Genomic DNA, 13,105 nt, shown 5'->3' on the forward strand with positions numbered 1-13,105 from the left:
TAAAATTAAATATTTAATATATATTTAAATTTTATTATTTTAAAACCGAATTTAATTAAATTTAATTTAAGTTTTATTAAATAAAAATTTAATAAATTAAATTATATTAAAATAAAATAAATATTTAAATATATAATATAATTTTATATAAATTAATTTAATTTTAATTTTAAATATATTTTTTATTATTTTTTTATTAATTATATATATATAATAAAATTATAAATTTTATTATTACGTTTAATTAAAATTATTTTAATATTAAATTTAATTTATTTAAAAATTTAATTTAAATAATATTAAATATATTATAAAAATTTTTAATATATTTAAAAAAAATAATTTATAATATATAATATGTAAATTATTTAATAATAATTTTAATATAAAAATAATATTATTAATATAAATATATATTAATATAAAAATAAATAAATATAAATATTAATTAATATTAAAAATAAATTATAATATTTAAATAATTATTAAATTAATATATTTTTAAATTAATATAATTAAAGTTTTAAATTAATATAAAAATATATTAATATAAATATTAATTAATATAAATTTAATTTTAAAATAATATATTTTTAAATTTAATATAATTTATATTTTAAATTAATATAAAAATAAATTATTATATATATTAATTAATATAAAATATATTTTAAAATAATAATATTTTTAAATAATATATTTTAAATTTTAAATTAATATAAATATAAATTAATATAAATTAAATATAAAATTAATTATAATATTTAAATTATATTATAAAATTAATTTTTTTAAAATTAATTAATTATTTTATATTAATTTTAAATTTATTTTTAATAAATATATAATAAATTATAATTTTAAAATATAACGTTTTTTTTAAATAAATATAAAAATTCCGGGCTTATAAATATTTATTAACGTTAAATATTTTAATATAAATTTTTTTAAATAATATTTAATATAATAATATTTTATAATTATTAATTTTATATTTTTAAAAGTTTAAATATATAAATAATTATATATAATATTTAATTTTTAATTAAAATTTTTAATTTCGTTCGTTTTTTTAAAATTTTATTATTTTTAACGCGTTTTCGTTTTATTTTTAAAAGTTATACCGGGTTTATAATATTATAATTTTAAGTTTTTTTAATAAAATTTAAATTATTTATTTATAATTACGTAACTTTTATTTTATTTAATTTATTATAAATAATAATCCGGTTTAATATATAATATTATATTATTATTATAATTAAAAATTTATAATTAATATTATTAAATTAATAAAAAACTTTTTATTTAAATTATTAATAAATTATTATTTTAAAAAATTAATATATATATTTTTTTAATAAATTATAATAAAAAAAATTAATTTTTATATATTATTTATTAAATAATTAATATTAAAATTATATTAAAATTAACGTTATAAAAATCTTATAAATTATAATAATAAATAAATTTATTTATTTAATTTATTTTAAAAAACGTAAAATAATTATTATTTTAAAAAAACGGAAAAAAATAAATTAAAAAATAATTTTTAACGTTATTTTATTTTTTAATTTAATAAATAATTATTTTAAAAAATTTAAATATAATTTTTATTTTTTATTTTTTAATATTTTAATAAATAAAAAAAAAAAAACTCGATATAAACGTATAAAATTTATCGGTTAAATATATATAAAAAAAATTATTTTAATATAAAATTAATTTACTTTATTTAAATTATTAAACATAAAAATTTTAAATTTAAATAATAATATATTTTAAATTTAAAATTCATTTATAAAAAATAATTTTATTATTAATATTTATAAAATATTAATTTTTTTTAAAATCATTTTAAAAATATTTAAAAATAATAATAAATTTAAAAATATTTAAACTTATTTAATTATTTTTTAAAAAAACATTTATTTAATTTTTTAACAGTTATAAAATTAATATTTTTATACGGTTTTTTATAAATATTTAATTAATTTTATTAATAAAAAATTATTTACTTTAATAAGTTTTTTATAAAAAGTTTAATAATATATTATTTAAAAAAATATAAAACTTATTATATATTTATAAAAAAAATGCCGAATTTAAATTAATTTATTAATTTAATTTATTTTTTATTATATATAAAATATATAATTAAATTTTTATGCCGTTAATTTTATTTTTTTTTATTTATATTATTTAAAAAAATTTTAAAAATTCTTTTTAATATTTTTTAAATAATAATTAAAATAATTTTATTTAATTATTATATTATTAATTAAATATTATAATAATTAAAATATATTAAATAATATTTTTTTATTAATTTTAAAAAATTATTTTAATTAAATATTTCCATTTTAAATTATTTAATTATTTAATTTTAATTTAATATTTTTACTTTAATAAATTAAATATCATTTTATAATTTTATAATAATTTTATTAATAATTTAAACTTTTTAATTTATTTAATATTTTTATTAATAAATTTATTTTCGGATTATATAATTATAAAAAAAAATTTAATTATTAATATTATTAATGTTATTTTTTTCGAATTTTAATTTATATTTTTTTAAATTTTTTTTTTAAAAAATTAATTTATTAAAATAACTTAAAATATTTAAAGCGATAATTATAATATTAATGTTAAAATAAATTAAAAATAAATAAATTATTATTTACGAATTTTAAAATGCTTTATTAAATATTATTTTTTCGTTATTTTAATTTTTAAAAATGCGTTAAAAATTAATAAAACTTAAATTATTTAATTTTTTATATTAAACCGGAAACCCGGCGCCCGAATATAAACTTAAATTATAAATATTAACGTCGGAAAAACTTTTTATATATTTAATTATAAATTTTTATATTAATTTAAATTCGTTTTAAATTTAAATAAATATTTTAAAATTAATATTTTTATTATTTATTAATTAAATTTACGTTATAATAAAAAATAATTTAAAATTATTAATAAACGTGTTTTTATTTTTTAAATAAATATTAAATATTAAGTCGGAATTATTTTTAAATTAATTTTTAAAATTAAAATTAAAATTATTATTATTAATAATATTAATTTAAAACGTATTATTAAAATATATTAATAAATTTTTAATTTTTTTTCGGTTAATATTATATAAATTATTATAATTTTAATAAAATTTTATTAATATATTTTATAATTTATATAATTCGGGAATAAAAAATAAAAATAAAAAATTATTAAATGTTTTAATATTCGCGAATTTATTTAATATTTTTATAAGTTTAATAAATATAATTAATAATTATAATAAAAAAATTATAAAAACGTTATAATTATATTTTTTTATATAAAATTATTAATTTAATTATAAATAATTAAAAAATTATAAAATTAATTATTTAATTTATTAAGTTTTAAAAAATTATTAAATTAATTTTTTAAATTAATAATTATTATTTATAAAATAAAAATAAAATAATTATAAATATTAAAAGTAAAATATAATTAATAAATTAAAATTATTTCGTAAGTTTTACGTATTAAATTAAAAAAAAAAAAAAAAAAATTTAATAAATCTTTTCGAAAAAAAGTTAAATGTTTTTATATATTATTTAAAATATTACCGTGTTTATATTATTTTAATTATTAATATATAAATTAATTTTATTAATTTTATAATTTTTTTAAAATTATTTTTAAAAAAATTATTTAAATATTTTTATAAAACGAATTATATAAAATAATTTTATATTAAAATATTTATATTTTTATAAATTTTAATTAATAATTTATAAAGATATTATTTTTTTTATATTAGAAAAAAAAAATTTTATATAAAAATATTTTTTTTTTAAAATTTTTTTTTAAAATAATTTTTTAAAAAATCGTTTTTTTTTATTTTAAAATTTAAATGTTATAACGTATAAATATAACTTTTTAAATAACTTTCGTAATAAATAATTTTTTTAAAAATATTTTCGCGCGTTTTATTTTTTATATTATTTTTTTATAAACCTTTTCCTTTAATTAAATAAATATTTCGGTTTTTTTTTATAATTTTTAAAAATTCGCGACGTAAAAAATATATTAAGTCGATAATTATTTACGATTTATATAATATAACTTTTTAAAAAATTATTTTATATTATTTTTCGTTATTTATATATTAATTTTTTATTAATTAAAAAACTTCGGTTATTTTTTTTTAAATATTTAAATTTTTATTTAAGGTTTTTTCCGGTCGTTTAAACGTTATATAAAATATTAAAACTCGGAAATATTACGTTAAAAATAATTATTAAAAAAATATAATTTTTAATATTATTTATTATTTTAATAATAACGTAAATAAAAATAAAAAATTTAACCCGGATATATTACCGAATTTTTAATTATTTTATATATTAATTTATTTTAAATATTTTAAAATCGTTTAATTAAATATTAATTAAAATAATAAAACGTTATATATTTCGAATATTTATAAAAAAAAAATTTATATAATAAATTATTTGTAATTATTTAAATTAATTATAAAGTTATAAATTAAAAATATATTTTTATAATATTTAATAAACTTTTATTTAAATTAAATTTTTTTTTAATTAATAAACGATTTTTATTAATATATAAATACGAATTAAATATTGAGCAATGTTAGCCGCGTAGTATGATGTTGCTTATCTCCGGCGCGCAGTAGTGCTAAAAAAGTGCGTCCGAAAGAGGTATAGGTTGGGTACTTTTGCTGCCATATAAACCGTCATATAAACACTTGTATCCTTGTAACTCCTACACACAACTATTTTTCAGTCAGCTTCAATCAATTATTGCTCGCTGAACTCAAACCCAAATCTCTTATAATTACTATAGTTTGAAAGCTTTTAATCTATTCTATATATGGCTTTATTTGTAGGACCTAAAATAAAGGTCTGGGAGAGATATTGCAAGGTTAAAATGGAGCAGTGGTTGAATCGCGGTCGCAAGACTTGGAAGTGCTTCAATCCAACAAATCTTTTAAACCTTGGATATCTTGGCCAATTTAAGGTTGCAACCTTCAAAACTGGGACTGTGGGTTCTCCGAATCGAGAGCTTTTGAATTATTATAATTGCAAGGAATTTAAAGTTGAATCAGGTGTAGAATAATTGATTAAACGCAGGTGTAGTGTTAAAGGGTGTTCTACACACCGTTCGAACGCGCTAGCGCTGTTTTAGCGGTACTGTGCGCCGGAGATAAGCAACATCATACTGCGCGGCTAGCATTGCTCTAAATATTTTATTATAAAACGTTATAACCGTTAAACGTTTATAAAAAATTTAATTTTTATAATTATTATTAATATATTTTTTTAAAATAATATTAATTAAAAGTTTTTAATTTAAATTTAAAATAAATATATAAAATTATATTAAATATATTAAATTAATTAATTAAATATAAATAAATAATTTATTTAATTTATTAAAAAATTTATTATTTTAATAATATTATATTTTAATAATATAATTTAAATTTAAACGCGTGGTTTTTAATTAATTAAAAATTTTATTAATAAATTAATATAATTAAAAATAAATATATAATTTATTTTATATATTTATATTTAAATAATTTTTTTAATATATTTTATTATAATAATATTAAGTTTAATTTAAAGTTTTTAATTAAAAAAATTTAAAAATATACGTTTTAAATAATCGTATTTTTTTATTTACGAAATATATTAATTTAAAATAATCAAGTTATTACTATTATTACGGCCGAAAATTAAATAATATTATTAAAAAAATAAATTATTTATATTTTAATTATTTTAATTTAAATATTTTATTTTAATTTAATTAAAAAACGGTGTAATATATATTATTTAATTATTTATTTTTTTATTATATATATATTTTAAATTAATTTAATAGAAAATTTTATAACGAAATTATTTAAATTTAAAATTAAAAATTATTTAAATTTAATAATATATATAAACGGTATTTTAATTTATATAAATTTTTATATAATAAACGAAATAAACGCGTTAACGGTATAAAATATTAATAAAAGTTTTAATTAATTAAAAACCGCGTGCCCGGATTTAAATTATATTATTAAAATATAATATTATTAAAATAATAAATTTTTTAAAAAATTTAATTAATATATTTCGGAATATATTTTAATTTATTATTAATTATTTAAATTTAATATAATATTTATTTTAATTATAAAATTAAATATACCGTACGTAAATTTTTAATTTATTTATAACGGTATATAATTCCCGTTAATTCCCGGGGTGGCGCTTCGTTCCGGTTTAAGCGCTCGTTTTCCGTTTTAAAATAAATCCGGAATATCGTTTTTCTTCGTTTATTTTATCACGGGTAATACCCCGAACTTTTTTTCGTCCACGTTTTTCCCGTTATTTTTATATTTTTTTTTATTAATTATATTTATTAATTTTACCGCCCGTAATTTACGTTAAAAAAGTTAATATAAATTTAATAATTTATTTTAAATAATAATTTTTTTTTTATATATAATAAATATTATAAATTTATAAATTAATTTTATTATTATTTATTTAAATATATTTATTTATTTATTAAAAAATTAATAACTTTAAAAAGATTTAAACGTAAAATTTTTTAAAAAAATTTTTTATTTTATTTTTATTTTAACGTAATTTTTTTATAAATGCGTTAAAAATTTTATTTATTTTATTTATTAAATTTTTAATAATATAATTTTATTAATAATATTATTATTTTTTTTAAATTTTAAAATATCGTTATTATTATTATTATAATATTTATTATTAATAATATGTTTTTTTAAAATAATTTAATTACTTTTAAAAACGTTTTTTTAATAATAAATATTTTAATTTTAAATATATTTTATATTTTATAAAATTATTATTATTTATAATTTATAAAGGTATTATATTTAATTTAATTAAAAAATTATCGATTTATTTATTAAATATTCTTTTATTAATTACGTAAAATTAATTTAATTATAATAAAAATATAATTTAAAATATCGCGTATTTTAATTCGAATATAAATTTAATATATTTATTTATTATTTTTAATTTATAATAAAAATATAATATTTTAAATTTTAATAAAATTTATAAACTTATATAAATAATATATTTTTTTTTAATGTTATATATTTTATTAAATTTTTAATATTTTATTATATTTTTATTATTTAAATTTTTAATTATTTTTATATTTAATTTATTATGTTTATTAATATTATAAAAATATTTTACGTTATTATTATTAAACCTTTTAATATTATATCGGAAATTAAATAAATAAATTATAATAATTTTAATTTTTTTAAATATTTTTAAAATTTTTATTAATGGAAAATTTTTTAATTAAATTCGTTTTAAATATTATTTTAAATATTATTTTAAATGTTATTCCGGTTATTATTTTAAAAATATTTAAATTAATAAATTTTTTTTATAAAAAATTTATAAAATATTTTATTTATTAATTAAATTATTTATAAATATTTTATTATAATGTTTTTTAAAAATAACGTTATAATTTTAATATTATTTTTTTTATATATTAATTATTTATTAATTTAATATCGCGTAATAACGTTATATTCCGTTATTTAAATTAAATATTTAATAATTTATTATAATTTATTTTAAATAAATTAATATTAAGTTTTTTTTTATATATTATTTATTATTATTTTTTCGTTAATTATAATTAATTTTTATTCGAATATTTTTAAATTAATATTTTAATTAAACTTTTAAAAAAATTATAAATAATAAAATTTAAATTATTATATAATTATCGTATTTTTATTTTAAATCGTTCGTAATTTAAATTTATATTTATATATATATTATTATTATTATTATCGTTATTTTTATTATTATTATTAATATTATACGCGTTAAAAGCGAATAATTTATTAAAAAAATTAAGTTTATTTTTAAATGGTAACGGTAATTATTCGAGTTTTATATTATAATTTTTCCGTTATTTATTATCGGTGAAAATATCACGCGTAATAATAACGGTTTAACGTTATTATTTAATTTAAATATTATTTTAATAGAATTTTAACGTATTTTAAATGCATTTTTATACGTTAAAATCGCTATTTTTATTTATATATAAATAAAACATTTTTTTAAAAAAATTTTTAAATTCCTTTTTAATAATATTTTTTTTATTTTAATAATATTATATAATAATGTATTTTTTTTAATAAGTTTTAATATATAATTTATTAAAATCCGTTATTATTAAAAAATATTAAAATTATTAACGAATTTTTAATTAACTTTTTTAATTTTAATAATTTTATTATATATTAACGTTAAAATGTTTTAACTTTTTAATTTAATAAATAAATAAATTATTTTAATTTTTTTTTTAAAAAATTTAAAATTAAATTATAATGTTTTTTTTAAAATTCAAGTTTTTATTATTAAAAATACGTTGTAAAAATATTCTTTAATCGTTTTTTTATTTATTAATTTCCTTTTAATAAATCTAAGGATATTATTTATTTTTTTTATTTTTAAACGTAATTAATTAACCATTTTATTTATAATATATTTAACGACGAAAAAAAAGTTTTTATTAAAATTAATAATAAACTTTTTATTCGTGTTTTTTAATTTAAAAAAAAGATTATCGTCGCTCGAATTATAAATAAATTTTAATTAAAAAATTAAAAAATTAATTAAAAACATTATAATTAAAATAATTAAACTTAAGTTTATTTTTTTATTTTATTTTTTTTAATTTATAAACTTTTATAATTATTATTTATTTATTTTTTAAAATTATTATTTTTTAATATAAATTATTATATAATAATAAATATAATTTAATTATAATTTTTTTTAAGTAAAATAAAAATAATAAACATCGATATTTAAATAAATGCTTATAAAAAATAAATTAACTTATATTATTAATATAAAAAAAATTAAAAAAATATAATAAAAAAATTAAAAAAAACCTTAATAATTTATTATAATTAAATTATAAAATATAATATTTTAAAATAAAAGTTTTTAAATTTATAATTATTTTAATTAAGGTATTAAATAAAACTTAATTATTTATTAAAATATAAAATTTTAATACGCGGTTAAATTAAATCCGGTAATATAATTAAAAATAAATAAATAAAAATAAATAAAAATTATATATATTAAAATTTTTAATAAGTTTTAATATATAAAAAACATTTATTTTTAACATTTTTTTTATATTAATTTATAACATTCGTATTATTACCGGTTTATTTAAAAACGATACGAATATATAAATTTATTTATAAATAATATTATTTTAATAATCGGTATTACGTTTTATTAAATAATTTAATTTTAAGTAAATAAATAAAAAATCGATTATAATTTATACTTTTTTTTATTAATAACGATAATATATTAAAATAATAAAAAAAAACTTTAACCGATTTAAAAAAAAATTTAATAATTAACTTTAATTTTAAATTTTTTTTTAAAACGATTTTATAAATAATTAAAAAATTAAAACTTTAATTTTAAAATATTAATTTATTATATAAAAAAGTTTATTAAAAAGTTAATAATATTAATAAAAAATATAAAATCCTTAAATAAAAATAATAAAACCGTATTATAAATTTTTAATAAAAATTAAAATAATAATATAAAATAAATAATTTTTTATAAATAAAAATAAATAAATAACAAGTAAATTATTATTAATTAATTAAAAATATAAATTATATTTATAATAAAAAATAATAAATTATAAAATAATATAATAATAAATAATTTTTAAAAAAATTAAATTATTTAATACTTAATTAATATTATAACGGATTTATAAAATAAAAAATAAAAATAAATAAAAAAAAATATTTAAATTAAACATTTAATAAATATAATGACGGGATTTAAAACGTAGTTATAAAATTATTATTATTATTATAAAAAATGTATTACGGAAAAAAAAAGCCGAAATAAATTATTACGGTTATTATATTACGAAAAAAATATTATATAATAAAAACGATTAACGGTGGCTTTAATAAATAAATATAATAAAAAACGAAAGTTTCGTTAAAATAAAAATTTTAATTATAATAATAAATCTTAATTAAAATAAAAAATAATAATATAAATACGTTTATTTATTTATTTATATAAAAAATTCGGGGGTTTATAATTAAATTATAATTTTTTTTTTTTTAAATAATAAATATTATATAATAAAATATATAAAATATATAAATAAAATTAAATATTTATATTAAATATTTTTAAGTAAAACTAAAACTTTTATATTAAGTTATTCGAAAAATGTTTAATAATTATTTTTAACTTTTTAAAAATAAACGATAAAAATAAATATTTTTTTTTATTTTTTTATAAATAATAATTTACATTTTAAATTTAACGTTATAATATTTATTTTTTTATATAAATTATATTTATATTTTATAAAATAATTTAATATTATATATTATTATTTTATTTTTTTATTTAATTAATTAAGTTATTATTTAAATAAAAAAATTATTTATAACATTAAATATTATTCGGAAAAACTTTAAAAAAAATAAAATATTATTTATTTTATTATTTAAAAAATTTATCGAAATTAAAACTTAAAAAAACGGTTAATTACGTAAAAAATTAATATATTTTTAATAAATTTAAATATTAAAAAAAAACTTATATAAAAAAATTAAATATATTAACGAAAAATTATAATTTATAATTAATAATTTTTATAAAAGTTTAAAAAACGTTAATAAAAAAATAAATTTATAAAATAAATAAATTAATTTTAAATAATTACGATATAATATTTATTTTAATCGTGTTTTTTAAAAACTTTAATTAATAAAATAAATAAAATCCGTAAAATATTAATTTTATAAATTTTATATAAATTATTAAAAACTGGATTAATTAAATTAAACGTAACGGGTTAATTTTTTTAAAAAATAATTACATGTATTAATTTATTTAAAAAAAAAAACTAAAAAAAAAATAATTATACGATTTTATAATTACGGGGATATATTTTTTTATTTTATATTAAACCGGAATAACGTTTTACCGTTATTTTAAAATAATTTAAACTTAAAATTAACCGATTTAAATTCCGATATAACTTAAATTATAATATAAATTAATATTTTAATTAATAAATATAAATATTATTAATATAATTAAAAATTTAATATATATAATTTTTATATAATATTTTCATTTTTTAAAAAATATATTTATTAATATTATATAAAATAACGTAAAAATAAATAAAATATTATATTATAAAAAGAAAAATTTTAAAATTAAAATTTTAATACTTTTTATAATGCGGGTAATATTTATTTTCATTTATATATTAAAATATAAAAAATAAATTTAATCGAAATAAATAATATAAGTAATTTTAAATTAAAAATAATAATTTAAAAACTTTTAATAATAAATAATAAAACGGAAATTAATTTCGTAATATATAAATATATAAATTTAATAAAATTTAAAATAAATTATTTTTATTTTTTAAAGCTTAAAATTAAAAATTTAATTTTTTAATATTAATATTTTTATATGTAATATATTTTATAATTTTTATAATAATACGAATCGTTATAAAATTAATATATACTTTAAAATTAACGATATTAAAACGATAAAACTTATAATTAATTTATATAATATTAAAAAAAAAATTTCGTTATTTAATTTTTAAATTAAAAAATATATTAAGTTTTATTATTACATATATTAATATAATGCGATTATAAGTTTTAAGTTTTTTTACGTTTTTTTTAATGTTTTTTTAGAAAAAAAATAATTTTTAATATAAAATTAAATATTTAAAATTTAAATATTATATTAATAAAAATAATTTTTTAAAAAAATTATATTTATATAATTTATATTAAATGTTAATAATTTATTTATTCACTTTTTTATTTAATATTAATATATTATATAAAGTTAATATAAAAAAAAACCGATAAAAAAATTATTTATTTTTTATATTTATTTTTTAAAATAAAATAATTTTTCGTGTTTTAATTTAATATTATAAATATAACTTAAGTAATTTTTTTATATAAAATAATTAATTAATAATGTTAATTTTAATAATAAATAATAAAACGGTTTTATATTAATTTAATAATAATAATTTTTTATATAAGTTTTTAATAAAAATTAAATATTAAAAATTTTTTAATAAACTTTTATTAAAATTAAATAAATAAAATTATTATTTATTAAATATATTTATTTAAATAATTTTAAAATATTTAAAATAAATAAAATTTAAAAACCGAAAACTTTAATAAACTTTATAAATTTAAATAAATATATTAATTTATTTTAAATTTTAATAATTAAATTATATAAATATAAATTTTTATATTATCGTTTTATTTTTTAATAAAAATAATAATTTTATTCGTGAAAAATATATTTATATATATAATATTAAAAAAATAAATTAACTTAATTATAATAAAAATAACCGAATTAAAGAAAAAATATAAATATAATTTTTTATAAAACGGCAAAAAAAAAAATAAAATTAAAATATAATTAATATAATTAATATTATAATTATATGAAAATTAACGAAAAATTTAAACATATAATATTAAATAAAAAGGACGGAAAACATTATATTTATTTAAATAAAATATAAAATTTAAAAAAATTAATTATAATTAATATTAAGAAAAATAAATTTATAAAAAAATTAATAATATTATTAATTATATTATATTCGAAAATAATATATAAAATTATTTCGATAATAATAATAATATTAAATTAAATATAAAATTTTATATATTATTCGAAATAAATTTTATAAATATTAATTATATGGTTTATATACGTATTATAATATATTAAAATAATATTAATAAAACTTATATATTTTAAACGTTAAATAATTTCGGAAATATTATTATAAATATTTATATTAATATATAATTTATTAATTATTAATAAAATATATAATAAAACGGTTTTATATATTAAAATAATTATTTAATTATATATTTAAATTAATAATAATAAATTATATAAAC

This window comes from Annulohypoxylon truncatum (genome assembly GCF_022578515.1).
Source record: "Annulohypoxylon truncatum strain CBS 140777 unplaced genomic scaffold F4807scaffold_67, whole genome shotgun sequence".
NCBI lineage: Eukaryota > Fungi > Ascomycota > Sordariomycetes > Xylariales > Hypoxylaceae > Annulohypoxylon > Annulohypoxylon truncatum.